This window comes from Psammomys obesus, unplaced genomic scaffold (assembly GCF_907164565.1).
Source record: "Psammomys obesus unplaced genomic scaffold, mPsaObe1.curated_primary_1811, whole genome shotgun sequence".
NCBI classification, from domain to species: Eukaryota; Metazoa; Chordata; class Mammalia; order Rodentia; family Muridae; genus Psammomys; species Psammomys obesus.
Window position 1 is genome coordinate 449,717 of NW_026594152.1, and position 9,887 is coordinate 459,603.

The following is a 9,887-nucleotide window of genomic DNA, read 5'->3' on the forward strand; positions in this document are numbered from 1 at the left end:
TACTGGGTTGGTGGAGATGTTAGGTGGGGGAAAATGATATTGGTGGAGGAACTCTGAAGTCTGAGAGTTTGAGCATTGAAGTACAGTGGAAGGAGCCAGGTGTTTATTTTCACCCTGTCACACACAGAGTTACTAAGCACATCACATAATTCAAGAATTAGTCTCATCTGTTACATGGATTGAAGTGAGAATATATTTATGTCAGTGCCTGGCATTTCCCTAATTCCTCTGGTCCTCTGATATGCAAGGTTGGTTTTTGGACTCCACTTGTCAGCAATTCACAGTAGTTTCCTTAGAGGCACTTCCCTCCTCAGGACCTCTGTGTTTTAACAAAGGACAAACTAAATGAGTTGTCTGAGGCCTTTCTCACTGATGTTTATAACTTCTGAGTGGTACTTAAATTTAAAAGGTCTATGAAAACAACTTGTTTTAGGGGGAAAGTTTTTTTATGAACAGTGTTATAATCCCTGTGGATAGTCAGCCTTGAAGATAGCTCAGCTATAGAGGCTATTTTGCAATCTTAGAGACCTGGACTGTGGAGCTGGTGAGCTTGTGGGAACATTCTAGGCAGCTTAAGTACATTCCACCATAAAGGGCTGACAAAGTGTATGAAGCAGGTAACTAACTGACTTACCAGTACCAGTTGAGTAACATCCTCACAAACAGACTAGAACCCATTTTGCTGGTATCCTAAATTTCTCATTTGCCTTAAATGTTCGCTGCATTACAACTCCAACTTTTTGGAACTGAGATTACTGGGGATTGGGAAGTTAGGTTTGGATACAAGAAACTATCATGTAGTGTAATTAGAATTGATGCTTTGAGCAAATCCTGAGAAATGTAGCTTTGTCATCACTGTCTACAAATTCCCACCAGCAGGTTTTCTGCCACACTTAGACATGGGCATGAGTTCTTCATAGGCCCTTACCTGCCTTCCTGCGGCTGTTTCTCTCCGTAGTGCTGTAGTTTTAGAATGTCCCTACTTGTAGGTGGTTTGTGCTATAGGGGCTAACTTCTAGGACCATTTCTTTCCCTTTTGTTTTTGCTGTTTTGTTTTTTGAGAAAGGGTTTCTCTATGTACCCTGGCTGTCCTGGAACTCAAACTCAAAGATTACCTACCTTTGCCCCCTGAATGCTGGGGTTAAAGGCGTGTGCCATACTGCCCACCCTAGAACCATTTCTTGGCTGAGGAAGAAATGAAATTAATCAAAAGCCTTTGTGGTGACATTTACTATTTTCCTTAGAAATGAAATCTGAAAACTTGTATCCTTGTGGCCCGCTCATCTGAGGTTTCCTTGTTTCTACTGTTCCTTTCTCTTCATGCCACTTGAATTTTCCTTGTGTTATTTTGTTGATGTAGTTGTCTGTCCCTCACATGTCCAAGTCAGCTCCCTGGTGATCTGTTTGTCTTACTAAAACTTTTTTTTTTTTTTTTTTTTCTAAAATGTAGGTAGGCTAGTATCTCCCAGGAATGAAGAAGGCTGAATGAAATAAATAATGCTTGCTAAGTGCCTGGTTCCTCACTGCTGCTTCCATTCTTTTTTTCCCGTACGCACACACACAGAGACACACATCATGACAAGGGGCATCTCAGAACCTTCTCCTCAGGTTTGTAGCTGTAATGATAAGCCACAGACAAGACTGGATCAGGACAAAAAAAAAAAAATGTTTATTTAATGAGCCCTAGTTAATAAGTGACTAAAGACTAAGAAATAACCCCGACCAATTTAGCAGACCTAAACACAGAAATTTGGTTTGGGTTTGGGTTTTTTGAGGTAGGATCTCTCTAGTTCTGGCTGTCTGGAACTAATACATAGACCATACTGGCCTTGAGCTAACAGAGCTACCTGCTTCTGCCTTAAATGCTGAGATTAAAAGTGAGCCACCACACCTGGCTCAGAAATCCTTTTTTAATACCTGTATATAATAATATAAAATTCAAAATGTTCTCCAAATAAGATGAGCATCACAAGGTTCTTGGGTTCTGGAGCCCATCTTAACATAGGCAAATATTTTATAGACTTTATAGCCTTTCTTTGACACTAGAAAATCTAACCACTTACAAGAAGTGACTAGCAGAACTGCAGGTGCCTGCTTTTAAACAGTTCTCTCTGCTTCTGTGATTGGGTTATTTAACCTCTGAACCTTCACAAGTAACTTAAATTATTATTGTTAGACATTACCATCTAGGTGTATATTTTTTCTATACCAGGATATAAGAAATTTGTAACAGATCTAGAGAAGAGCAGCCACCCAAGATGAATAGTCATTCCATTGGGACAGGACCCCTGTAAGACTGAAGTAAGCCAGACGGTGGTGGCACAGGTCTTTAATCCCAGCATTCAGGGGCTAGAGGGAGATCCTGAGTTCAAGGCCAAACTGGTCTACAACAGTTAGTTCCACGACAGCCAGGCCTACACAACAAAACCCTGTGGGTGGAAAGGTAGGAGAGTGAAGTTTTTTTTAAAAAAAAAAAAAAAGCAGCTCTTGGATAGCCCATATGTTCAGATTAGATGCTAAGTGTAAGTGTCCACCAAAGTTTTAGGCAGTCGTGGACTTGGATCAGATGGTGGTTTCTTATCTATATAGCTGCACAGTATGTATAATGGCATTTCTAAAACGGCTGGAGAACTCTGAAAAACAGTTTTCAGAAGGTATCAGTTAAGCTGGGCAGGCGTCCACCAGCTTACCGTGCTTTCTGATTTTCCCAAAGCCCAGGACTACCCTTTTTCACTCCTCCCACTCTTTCCTCTGACTTTCTGTTACTCTGGCTATATAGTCGGTAGGGATTCTTCTTGACCACCAAGGAATAACCCTTGCCCTGAGCCCTCCACATAGGCTCTTCCAGAACGGCCAATTCATTTCTTACAGGAGTATCCACAAGGATTGAAGATACCTTAATCAGCAGCATTTTTGCCTCAATAATTTCACCTGAATTGTCTTGGGTTCTTTAAGGGGAGGAAAGGGAGAAGGGAACAACAGTAGCGTCCTAAAACTGCCCTTTGAGTCTGACTCTCGGCTGTACATAAAACATTTGTAGCAGAAGCCTGGATAGAGACCCAAATCCCTTATAATGTCTCATATACTCAGTCCAAGCTGGCCTGCAGCTTTGAGGTGGTCTTGAACTCACATCTTCCTGTTTCTACCTTCCACGTGCTGATGTTAATCCTCTCCTTTTCCTCTTCACATCCCATTCTGTATACCTGTACCCATTTCTTTCCCTGTCCTCCAGCAGGGGTCCATCTGGCCTTCTTTTCATGCTTGACTATCTTCACAAAGTTTATATACTTTAAACATTTATTTTTGATTATTCTTTGAGATAGGTTCTCCCTCTATAGCCCAGGTTGGCCTGGAACTTAAATTTGTAGCGCAGACAAACCTTGAACTTGCCTGCAGTTTTTTCTTAATTTGCCAGTGCTGAGATTACAGTTATTTGCATACTACTATACCTGGCCTGGGTTTATTCTGTGAGATGTCATTCAACAAATATGTTGGTGTTCTTGTACCTGGTCCTATTCTAAATGACTTGGAGCAAGGTTAGATACAAGCTATGTAGAAATGTCAAATAGGAAAGCGAGAATAATTTCCTAGGAAATATTGGGGATTATAGCTCATTATTGAAGCCTCGCATGCTTAAGGCTCTGGGTTCTAATAAATGAATCAATTGATTAATTATGTAGGAAAAATAAAGATTTCTAGCCATCATGGTAGAAGGGTCTTAATTTTTGTAGGCACTCACTTACTCTAAATACATAAAGAATACATAAAGCATACAGATAATACAATTTACTTTAAAAATAGAAGGCTCCCATTAAAGAAAGGAAAATTCCCACTTTTCTTAGGAAGATAAAATTTACCCTGAAGAACAAGTACATACTGAAGGCTAGATATAGGTGAGCCACAGAAGAAAGAGAGGGAGCACATCTTGGGGCCTTTCAAGGTAGAAACTGAAGCGGTCCCCTGATACTTGTAGAGTCTGCCTCTGGGGAAATATCTGGAAGAAAACAAAGTATTAACTATAATCACCTCTGGAAAATGGGGTTATGATAGCACAGGAAGCTGTAATTGGAAAAAACTGTGAACTGTTCATGGCTTCTTTGTGTTTCCTGAGTGGTGTATATAGCTAAAGCTGTGCCTTCAAGCAGTCCCTGAGCCCCTTCTGCTTAGTCATAACAAACTGTCTTTCCCCACGTTTTGTCTTGCATTCACACAGCCTCTTAGAGCAAGTGGTCTAGACTAGCAGCGACAGGGTAAGCCTTAGCTGAGTTGGTTATCTCCCTTTGGATAAGGTTCATGTTTGTTTGAAATGGTTCCTTCTGAGTAACATGCTGAAACTAGCTGCCCAGGCTGTGTTCTCCTTGGTGGACTGCCGAAGCACAGAGGCCCTGATGAAGTCACACAGGTGTGTGCCACCCTGTTGCCCACGAGTCATCAAGCCCACCATCGATGAGACAAGGATGTATGCATGTGATGTTGAGAACCACTGGAAGAAAGAAGGCAGAGGATACAGTCTTACAAGGCAGTGAAGCATCAGGACCCGCACTGCAGTCAACCATGCTCTCTCAAGAGAAACCGAAGGCCCTTTATATACAGTGATCACTACCGAGTGAGCATTGTAGGTAATTTTAACCATTTGAAGTATCGTAAATCATATGCAGGCTGCATCTATAGTCATCCTTTGTCTCCAGGAAGGATTGGTTCTAGAACCACCACACGCCAGATGCCAGAATCTGCCTAACCTAGAGCTCCTTCTGTAATATGGCATTGTAGTTAATCTCGTACATTTCTCACATACTTGTAAGTTACCTCTGTATGTCTAAATACAATGTAAATGTCTTTGGCATAATTACTGTACTCTTGTTTTGTTTTGAGATGGGGTTTCTTGGTGTAGCCTTAGCTGTCCTGGAACTTGGCTCTGTAGATTAGACTGGAACTCGAGATCCACCTGCCTCCTGAGGGCTGGCCTTAAAGATGTGCACCACCAGCGCCCAACAACTGAACTCTTATTTAGGAGAAAAATGACAGAAGTTGTCCTTGTTCAATCCAAAGCTAATATTTTTCTTAGATTTTCAGTACTCAGTTTAGTGGATACAGACAATCATAGAGGAATGAATATATATGAGAAATCGAGCTTTTTGTTCATTTTTAAAAGTTTCTTCTTAATTGTGTTTGCGTGTGGGTATGTGTGCATAAATGTGGGCACCTGCAGAGGTATCGGATCCTCTGGAGCTGGAGTTGCAGGGGTTATGGGCCACCCAGTATGGGTACTAGGAATTGACACCGCTTACCCATTGAGCCATCTCCAGCCTTACGTTTGTTTGTCAGGGTTTGAGCCCTTGCAGCAATCCTGCATCGCGCTCTTGAGTGCAAGGAATTGCAAATGTGTGCCCCTCTACACCTGACACAATTCTTGTTTCCTAACAGTTGAGGTCAGTTCCAAGCTTGAGGGCTCCTGGCCAGAACAACATGAAGCTCTGCTGCACAGAACGTCTACAGTCTAGGAGTGTTCTGTTTGGGGGGGAAATGGTTACGTGTGTTTCTACTTTATAATTACTAGCTAAATAATAGGTTATAATTGGTAAAATTGTAAGAGGTTCAAATGTTTAAAGCTTTTAAAAATAAAGTGGGAAAACCAACAAAAATGAACCAATTCTGAAAAAACAGGTTAAACATAACTTGAATCCATTACCGGGTCAGCTGTGAGGAGAATGTGCAGCCATCATGGAGCTAGTGAAGACTGATCTGACCAAAATCAGAATGTCACAATAAAGAATCGGTGATGGGAACTGTGGGTGTGGTAGTGTCGGTAACAGGATAAGCAGTTTAGAAGCACTGAACACTTTATGAGAAATAATAGCTAAAATTGAAAAATAACAATTATTTATTTGGATTGTTTTGGCTTTTTATTGTTAACATAATAGAACTATGTACTTGTAACACTGTATTACTCTGGTTAAAATATAAACTAAATTTTAATAAATGGATACTTATTTTTAATACATTCTTTTCCACCATGCCAGCTGCCAAAATTCCTTGAGCAGGCGACCATCCTAGTGTCTCAGTTGTCACAGCAACTGACCATCTCTTATGCCATCCTGTTCCTTGATTTCAGATTTGTCTCAAACTTTGCAGAGAACTCAATTCAAAAACATGTCTCTTGCTTCAAAGCTTATCAAAGTTTCCCAGTTGCAGTTGGTGCTATCTCCCACTATAATCTTCCCCTGCTTATAGACCGTGCCCCAGTTGAAGGGTGGGAGAGATGGCCAGCTTTCTTTTCTAGGGCTTAGGTAATTGACTGGTTAAGTTTTCAGGAGAGCAGAAAGAGAAGCATGAGGTAGAAGCAAGCTAGCCATTGAATGGCAACTAATATGAGCACAAGTGAAAGATCAGGAGGAGGGTCCTGGTATTGCAAGAGTTTACCTCTTTGCTGATGCTTAAAAAGTCTTTGAGAAGGGAGGAGCAACTACTGTGAGAGAGGGACTCACTGTCCTTTGTCCCTCTGCACAAAAGGCCAAAACTGGAGGGTAGGGCACCAGGTATTCACTCAACTGGAAGAAAGCAAAACCACCCCTCATCTGGAACAGAAATGCATACTGAATAGAACTCCAGCTACAGAAGGGCATAAGCACTAAGAAGGCCACACCTGAAGAACCAGGGACACCGTGCCTGAAGACTGGATCAGGACAGTGCAACAGTACACTGACCTGATCCATCTAAGCTGCTCTAAAGGCCTAGCAGAAGGAAAGGTGTGCATAACTGAAAATCCTTTGAGTTTCTGCTGGCGTACATGACGGATCAAACTTCTAACACTCTTTAAACAGACTTGCACAAATTAGACTGATTTCACATACTGACACTATCAGATAATAAATTAGAGGATATGATAGAATTTAACAAAAATCAACTTGGAAAGTCAAAGGTGTAGAGACAGGGGTGGGGTATAACTTAGTGGTAGTAATTCCCCCCCCCCCCCATTCATAACTACCAGGACACTTAAGACTTCCTGGAGGCACAGGAGATGACTCATTAGAGCTGGTTGAGGTGGCACATGCCTGTAATCCCAGCACTCAGGGAGGCAGAGGCAGGTGGATTCTGTGAGTTTGAGGCCTGCCAGGGCTACGCAGAGAAAACATGTCTCGAAAAACAAAACAAAAAGCTCATCAGGTAAAGGCACCTGTTGCCAAAATTGAGTCTCACCCCAAGAGCTTATGGTGGAAAGAACCAGCTCCACCCAGTGTCTGACATGCATACCCACAAATAAGTAGAATTACCAGATTCCGGGTTTAAAAAAGAAAAAAAGGGCATTGACGTGGACCAGCTCATGCCCATGCTGAGCAAGTCTAGTAGCCAGAGTTTGAATTCCCTGGATCCACATGAAGGAAGGAGAGAACCAACTTTCAGATTATCATCTGACCTCCATAGGTGCCCACACACCCTATACACAGTAATAAGCCAGATGAGGTGGCACACCTTTAATTCCAGTACCTAGAAGGCAGAGGCAGACTAAACTGCCAGGGCTACACACTGAGACCCTGTCCCAGTAAATTCAATACTAGGGTGTTGGAAAGATGGCTCAGGGGTTCTACTTGGCTGCTCTTGCAGAGGACCCTGTTGGTTCCCAGCGCCCACACAGCTTCTAGCAACTTCAGTTCCAGGGGATCAGAGAAAGTGCTAATGTAGAGTAACTTCATACATAGATATCACTAGTATAGCATATGTAAATTGCTGAGATGTTTCTTTCCTAGTTTCCTACATGTACTTTCACTTACTGAACCATCATCACCAGCCCTCCTTTCTGAATCTTAAGAATCCTCTCTCTAGGAGGAAATGTTACACTCAGTAACAGTCCGGTGTGAACAGCTACTTCTTTACCATGTTTCCCTTTCCCTCCCTGAGAGCCAGACTCTTCCTTATTTTGCTGTGGTGGAGAGAGCTGGCCTTAGCCCCAGAACGACCACAAAGTTGGGCCATCATTTTATGGTGCTAGGTTAGAGAGTAGTCACTGGCTCCTACTGATTGCTACTGAAGGCAAAGACCCAGAACCTGGCTGCTTCACTGACCCACACAGTCATAGACGCTTTGACCCAAATAGCTTAAGTAGCTTATTCCCAGGTGGAATGACCTCATTCTTTGTATTTCCAAGCGGGATGACTTAGTTCTCTGTGAGCATGAAGCATCCTTTACCTCCGTGATGATACGGAATAAAGACGGGTCGGGCTGAACTTCCATTTAGTATTTATTTATTTGCAATAGAATCAAATCTAGGACCCTGCCATGCTCTAGCACTGAGCTACATCTCCAGCTCTTGATATCATTAATTCAATTACAGAATTACAGGATTACAGAATCTACGTAAATGTAATTCTTTAGGTTCTTAGGAAGTTTTGTATAGTTTGGGGGCCAGAGATGGAGCTCAGTTGCCTCAGTGTTTCCCTATCATGCATGAAGTCCAGAGTTTTAAATTCCAGCACTCCATAAACTGGGCATGGTGGCCATGCTCGAATTCCAAAGCCCAAGAGGGTCAAAATTCAAGGTCATCTTCAGTTACCAGCCAATTCAAGGCCAGCATGTCTTCAAATGTAAGAAAAGCAGGTGGAGGAATGGCTCAGTGGATAAGGTTGCTTATCAGCAAGTCTAATGACCTGAGTTGGATTTGATCCCCCGACTCCTGTGATGGAAAGAGAAAACCAACTCTGGCTTCATTGTCCCCTCCCTCCACACACAATAAATGTAATTAAAGGTATTTTTGTGTATGAATGTTTTGCTTGCATGTATATATGTGCACCACAGTCATGCCTGGAGACTAGAGGAGAGCATCAGGTCTTTTGGAACTGGAGTTAGTTGTGAGCCTCCATGTAGATGCTGGAAATTGAATCCTCTGCAAAAGCAACAGTCAATATTGTAAAACTGCTGAGCCATTTTTCCACCCACCGCCAATATTATTATTTATTTGACAGTTAAATTATGTGGAATTTAAATTATGTGGCCTGGAATTCACAGAGATCTACTTGTCTCTGCCTTGAGTGTTGGGATTAAAGGCATATACCACCATGCCTGGTCGTTAACAGATTATACTTGTGTTTCAGCGACAAATGTGTACTTAAATAATTTAGACTTAAATTTTGTTTTCGTCTTTTTGTTTGGTTGGTTTTTGAGACACGGTTTCTCTGTGTAGCTCTGGCTGTCCTGATACTCTGTAGACCAGTCTGGCCTCAAACTCACAGAGGTCTATCTGTCTCTGCCTCCCAAATCCTGGGATTAAAGACGTGCCGCCACCACCTAGCTAGATTTATGATTTGTAACGTGTAATCCCAGCACTCAGGGAGGCAGAGACAGGCTAATGGTGGGGGGGGGGGGGGAGGAGCTTAATGTTAAATTGTAACCTTAAGCCATATTAACACATTGCACATTTAAAAGATTTCATTAGAGCCCTAAGCAAGAACTTAGTGTTAGAGCACTTGCCTAACATGGACAAGGCCCTGGATTCATCCCACACACACACACACACACACACACACACACACACACACACGCACAAATAAATGAATAGCCAACCAACCTCATTCCCTTTTGGCTAGCACCTATGCTTAGTAATTTAACAGATTAACAACCATAAAAAGACACGTGATACATGGTCTCTATGAGCTTTAGAAAACGTTGGAATGAGCCGTGTTAAAAAAAAAAAAGAATGGCCCCAAAATGTCACGACGGCAAAACTGGGAGACCGCGGTGTTACCTATGGGCACTGTTGCAAACAAAGACATTTGCCGAGAGAATTAGTGTGTCTCCTGAGTGTATAAAGTACTCCAGAGCTCCAAGAGCTGAGACAGTTTCCTAAAATGAGTGAAGGAAATGATTCAACAAAGGAAGCCTGAGAGAAAGGAACC